The sequence below is a fragment of the Palaemon carinicauda genome, chromosome 39 (genome assembly GCF_036898095.1).
Source record: "Palaemon carinicauda isolate YSFRI2023 chromosome 39, ASM3689809v2, whole genome shotgun sequence".
NCBI classification, from domain to species: Eukaryota; Metazoa; Arthropoda; class Malacostraca; order Decapoda; family Palaemonidae; genus Palaemon; species Palaemon carinicauda.
In genome coordinates this window covers 38,051,370-38,058,114 of record NC_090763.1, presented here as the reverse complement: position 1 = coordinate 38,058,114, position 6,745 = coordinate 38,051,370, and positions in this window count along the sequence as shown.

Sequence of the window (6,745 nt, the reverse complement as noted above, 5' to 3'; positions counted from 1 at the left end):
TATAACATAATTACTTATATTATTCTTTCTGATCATCTGGAAAGAGGTAAATGAAACTATAACAATCGTATATTTCTTGATACGGAATAGGAGCGAAGAGAGACGCACATTGAAATAAAATAGACATTTTATTTTTAGGATTGCAGATCATTATGGCAGTAATGACAATAATGAATATAGAATTCATTTACAATAATAAAGAATAATGTACATAGAAATGAAAGACGGTAATCTTGATTCTGAAAGAAAAATTTTCTTTTTAGAAACACAAGTTCCCGAGGAATGCCAGTCTTTAAAATTCAAAGAAAACACATCATGCCCTAGGGCATGTGGCACTCATGTAAAGTCTATGACATTTCACCTTGGTAAAGAACAGTCTATTAGAAACACTAAGTGTCCATTAAATCACTATGTATCACAATAGGGTCAACACAGGCACCCGTAGAGTTAGAGTCCCAAGTAACTCACTGTTCTATGCAGATCTAAGCAGCAGGTTTCATAACACTACCTGCAGCTACCACGAAATGCTTTACTTCGTGCACTTGTTTTGCGTAGTGCTTGAAGAAAACGCGCGATGATTTCCAGCCTGTAAAGCTCTTGAGGCTTTCGAAATCCATACTCTGGAAGAAGTTCAGAGAAGAAGCGACTTTTCTAGGATCGTGACCTGCGGGTGTACTGTCAGGATCCGCTCTGCAAATGAAGTAGGTGATTTTCGCTCTTAGTTGTTTCAGTGACAGGTCGCTACCCGATGTTTCTCCTTTGAAGAGTTGTCCTCCACCGAAGTCTGAAGTTCTTCGAAGATAGACCTTAAGACTCTCCACTGGGCATAGAGAGACATCTTCCTTCAGGGGGCAGATTCTCCAAGGGCCCCATCTCTTGGTGGGTAGTTCTTTCTTAGCGAGAAACGTCGGATCGGGGAGAGGGTAAGATCTCCTGTCTCGGCGACCAGGATATGACCCTCTTCTCTTGATAATGCCACTATTTCACTGACTCGGGCTCCCGAGGCGAGAGCAAAAAGGAAGATAACTTTTTGAGTCAGGTCTTTCAGAGGGCACGAATCGTTGTCCAGGCTAGAAGCAAAATGGAGCACCTTGTCCAGGGACCAGGAGATAGGTTTTGGTGGGGGTGCTGGGCGTAGTCTAGCGCATGCCTTTGGCAGTTTATTGAAGATATCGCTGGACAGATCAATCTGGAAGGCGTATAGGAGTGGTCTAGTCAAAGCCGATTTACAAGTGGAAATCGTGTTGGCCGCTAAGCCTTGTCCATGAAGGTGAATGAAGAAGGACATGCAAAAATCAATGGTGATTTCCGTAGGATTTTTTGCCTTGACGAAGGAGACCCACTTTCTCCAGGAAGATTCGTACTGCCGTCTGGTAAACTCAGTCTTGTACTCCTCGAGGAAGTCTAAGCTTTTCTTCGAGATCCCAAACCTTTTCTTTGCGGCTAAGGAGAGAAAATCATAAGATGAAGGTCCCTGACTTTCAGTGATGAAGCGAAGACAGTCGACTTCTGTACTTGTTGAGAGAGAACTGGGCTCAGTAGGGGGATCAGCGTGGGCTGCAGCTCCAGGACCAGGGGATACCAATTGCTCCAGGACCACTTGGGAGCCACTAGGGCCGCTGTCCCTTTGAAGGTTCTCAGTTTGGATAGGACTTTCAGCAGAAGGTTGGGAGGAGGGAACAGGTATATCCTGGACCATCTGTTCCAATCCAGGGACATGGCATCCACTGCTTCTGCCTTGGGGTCCTCGTACGGGGCCACATATCGAGGAAGTTGATTGTTGTCGCTTGTCGCGAAGAGATCGATCTGAAGTTCCGGGACTTGGTGAGAGATGAAGGAGAATGATCTTGCGTCTAGAGACCATTCCGACTCTATTGGGCTTGTCCTTGATAGAGCGTCCGCCGTCACATTGCGGAATCCTTGTAGGTGAACTGCAGACAGGTGCCATTTCTTCCTTTCTGCCAAACGAAAGATCGGAAGAAGCACCTGATTTATCTGGGGCGATCTCGAGCCCTGACGATTGAGACATCTGACTACCACCGAGTTGTCCAGAGTCAGACAGATGTGGATCGAGGGAGGCGGGGAGAGTTTCTTCAGGGTGAGAAGAACCGCCATGGCCTCCAAGATGTTGACGTGAAACGTCTTGAATAGGGGAGACCATGTACCTTGAACCTGTTGTTGGTGGGAGTGACCTCCCCAACCCTCCAGTGAAGCGTCCGTGTGGATGTTGATCGATGGAGGCGGGTGTTGAAGAGGGAAGTACTTTTTCAGGGACTTTGCTTCTGACCACGGCTTTAAAAGTAAGTGAAGTCTGTTCGGAAGCCGTCTCTTGAGGTCTCTTCGAGCGATGGATGCGAAACGTCTCCAGACTCCCGCGGCATCCTTTAGCTGTGCGCAAAGCACTGGGTTTGTCACAGAGGCGAACTGTAGAGAGCCGAGAACTTGTTCCTGTTGTCGTCTTGAGATCCGTTTGGATTTTAGAAGCCTTCTGAAAGACCCTGCTATTTCCTTCCTTTTCTTCTGTGGAATGGAAAGGCGGTGTGACTGAAGGTCCCAATGGATTCCCAACCATTGGAACTTCTGAGCTGGAGTGAGGCGAGATTTCTCGGTGTTTATCTTGAAGCCCAGATGCTCTAGGAACTGGGTGACTTTGTTGCAGGCTCTCAGACAATCTTCGGGCGATGTCGACCAGACTAGCCTGTCGTCTAGGTAGGCCATCACTTGGACGCCCTGAAGATGTAGCTGTTGGACGATTGCGTCTGCCAGCTTGGTGAAGATCCGTGGAGCCACGTTGAGCCCGAAGGGCATGGCCTTGAAGGCGTAACTTTTCCTTTGGAGTCAAAATCCTAGGTAGGAGGAAGCGTAGTGATTCATTGGAATGTGCCAGTAGGCATCCGCCAGGTCTATGGAGACCGTGTAGGCCCTGTGAATCAGAAGGGTCCTTATTTGTTGCAGAGTCAGCATCTTGAATTTGTTGTTCGCAATGAACTTGTTGAAGGGGGATAAGCCTAGAATGACTCTGAGTTTGTCTGAGTCTTTCTTGGGAACACAAAAGAGTCTCCCTTGGAACCTGATTGACTTTACCCTCCTGATCACCTTCTTGTTCAAGAGTTCCAAGACATATTCTTCCAGGAGGGGGGTTGACTGTTGGAAGAATTGCTGGAAGGATGGGGGTGGTTGAATCCAGCTCCAGCCCAGTCCCTTCTTGACGATGCTGTGTGCCCAGAGATCGAAGGTCCAACGATCCTGGAATTGGCGGAGTCTTCCTCCCACCGGAAGCACTTCATTGCTTCTGGTGGCCCGAGGGTTTGCCACCTCGGCCGCTAGCTCCCCTTCCTCCTCTGCCTCTGGAGGGACGGCGAGAAGAATCTCTGCCGGAACCTCTGCCTGAGCCCCTACCTTTGGGTCGAAAGGTAGTCGAGTGTTGCTCATAGGCAGGGGTGAAGACCGGCGACTGCGACACCACCGGCTGGGGGACCAATTGAAAGGTCTGTTGTGGCTGTGTAGCCACTTGGGGAGTAGCGGGACCCGGAAACTGTCGTCTCGGTTGACGTTGCTGGGGTCTGGGTTTCGAGGATTTCCTCTTAGGCTGAGGGCCATCGTCCTGAGAGGACTTCCTCTTTCGGGACATGCCCCACTTATGGAGAAGGTTCCTGTTCTCCGTAGCAGCTTTGTCCACTATCTCTTTCACCAAGGTAGACGGGAAGAGATGTTTGCCCCAGATATTGGAGGAAATCAGTCTCCGGGGTTCGTGTTTCACCGTTGCACTGGCGAATACGAATTCTCTACAGGCTCTACGAGCCCTAGCGAAAACTGTATAGGTCCTTGGTCACGGTCGCCAGGTGCGACTTAGCAAGGACCATGTAAAAGTCCGGGACTCTAGTATCCCCGGCCATGAGTTCCAGCTGTACCTGATGGGACAGCGAAGCGGCGAGTCTCTCCTTCGTATCCTGTTCCCTACGAAGGAGGTGATCGTTCAGCCGTGGGAGGTCCTCATTGAATTGACGACCGGCCACATCAGGTTCCAGTTTTCCTACCGTGAAGGTCGACTGGATGTCTTTCCAGTGCCTATCATCGGGGGGAAGAGTAATGGAGAAGGGTCTGCACTCCTCCAGTGCAGGGCAAGGCTTCCCTTCCTCCACAGCCTTCATGACCGCTGTGAAGGCCTTTTCAATGAAGGGGAAGGTCGCAGTAGCTGGCGCAACGAAGGTTGGATGCTTCTTACTAAGTGCCGGCATCTTGGAGTTTGTGAAACTCCGGCTCTTCACTGCCTGAGCTAACATAGCTTGGGCCTTCGCGAGATCGAACACAATCACTTCCTTCGGTTCGGTCTCTTCCTTTGAGGCTGGTTCGGACCTGAGCCGGACGTAACAGTCCGGATAAGCCTCGAAATTCGGGAAGAATTCCACTTCTTCCAACAAAATACTGTAGAGCCAACCCTTTCACTGATATAGATCTTGCCAGTTGTGATTGGCATATGCTCGGCGTATCTCCAAGGGTTAGCTTCCGAGCAGGTGGGGAGGTCCTTAACCGAAATCTTCTTCGGTTGTTTGAAGCCGACGAGAGTCGTCCGGAATTGCTCCTGAGTCTCGCGCAGCTTCTTGTCCATGAGGGCTTCAATCATTCTGAAGACCTCTTGAGTGGCCGATGGAAGAGGGTCCGGGGTGGCAGAAGTCGAAGAAACAGGTTCCTCGGACGGTGCAGGAGTTGCTGGGGGAGCAGGAGCGACCTCGTTCTCCAAATTAGGGTATTCCACCTGATCTTCCTCATAGTCGAGCTCCTCGCCCATGAGGTTCTTCTCCGTCTCTTCAGACACCTCCGACATACGTTCCACGTTGTCGGAATCAAGATGGCACTCACGCATGGACTGTGCCATGACGACGTCGGGTTCGACCACGATCTGGAAGGTGGGAATTTGTTCACGAGGGACCACCAAGTCCTTGGATGCTTTCGGAAAAAGCAAAGCCCTCAAGTCTTCATTGGGAAGATACGGCCCAGTGGCGTTCTTTTGGAAGCCACGCACCCATTTACGTAGCTTCTCTCTAGCGATGTCCCTTACCGCCGCAGTAGGAGGATCGTCAAACGCCTCAACGAGAAGACTCTTGCAGACTGTACAGTTCTGCGGGTCCCAAAATTTAAGGTCGCCTTTCTTGGCGGCGCAGGGGGCGTGGGTCCGGCACGCCTTGTGCCCGTAGAAGTCCGGGCGCTTCACTCCGCAGAAGTTGCTCTCGCACTTCATGTACTCCTCCTGTAAAAGAAAGAGATCATGAGTACATGGAAGGCATAAGAATGACTTACATTACTCTAAAATTAAGAATAACTTAATCTATAATAGCATATTAATATTCAAGATTGATGAGCGGGAAAGGAAGTAGACACATACTACTTGTGAATCCCGCCCAGCCGGTTACCGTAACCTTATCTGTAGACAATTCCTTTGGACCCAAGGGTCACAATGAGGGAAATCCGGATGGATGAGCCAAGCTAGGCTTTTAACAGGAATTGTCCGCAGAGTGTACCAGGGTCTGAGACCACTCAGAGCCTTGGGGAAGAGGGGAAAATAGGATAAACCCCTTAGAAAATGTAGGTTCCGGCAATCGACTGCACTGAGACACACAGAATATGCTGGAATTGTTGTAATGTGCAATCAAGCAGCATAGCCACTATTTTGGTTGGTATAACAATACCTATATGGAAGTGGCCAGGCTATCTGGCTGCAACATATTGACTGCTGGCATGTTGCCGGCAGCCAGGGAAGGGGTACATGTCCCTTAGCGTCTCATGAGGGGGCGCCGGCAGACCGACGGCACACCGGAGGCCGGTCCTGCAGGGTGGAAGGCATCAAGGCAGACACACTGAGTAACCGAGATAGATAATACCACAGTGGCGACCGCCGGCACAGCGGCGGATCGCCGGCAGGGGCGGCGGATCGCCGGCAGGGGCGGCGGCTCCGGCAGCCGAAGGCTGACGGCATGGTGAACCTTGGATCAATTCATAAGAGAGATATATATATGGGTGTATACCTAGATTGCCGGCAATCAATGCTGGCATGTGGGCGGCAGACTCCGAAAGTCGGCCGGCTGTTACTAGGTAAATATAAGGGGTGGGACGTCGGCGGTATGTCGACGGAAGGCGGCAGCCTCCGGCACTCGGTGGGCTGACGTCTTAGAGGGGGAAGGTATCTTATGAATGAAGGTCACCTGAGGTAGTGGCGGTTATCGCCGGCAGTAGAGACGGCAAGGGACCGGCACCAAGATAGAAAGAGAAAAAGGTAAGGAGGGATGGAAGGGGTAAAATCCTATACCCCTCCGGCATCCCTCCGGAGAGAGTGCACTCATGATAGGAGTGGATACTCCTAACATCCGGCGGCAGGGAGCCGGCAGACGGCCGGGGGCCTGAGGTAACCCAAGGGAGGGATAGAGGGCACTCAAAGAGGGGGAATTCCCCGCCGGCAGGCCCGCCGCCGGCAACCAACCCCATAGAACGCTATGAAGGGTATGTGTACCAGAGCGGCCAGCTCAGCAGGAGAACAAGGCTAGCCCTACCACTCCACCCAAGGGAGGAGTTGTAGGACTAAGGACAGAGGTGTGTAGTCAGGCCTACACCAAAGGGATAGGTGGGGAGGGAGAAGAAGGGGTCTTTCTAAATGGGGAGACTCTGTATGAGAGCGGCCACCAAGGCAAGGGAGAACGCTCCCTAACCTAGGATAGGTAGCCCATATCAAGTACAGTACTAATGTACTGTC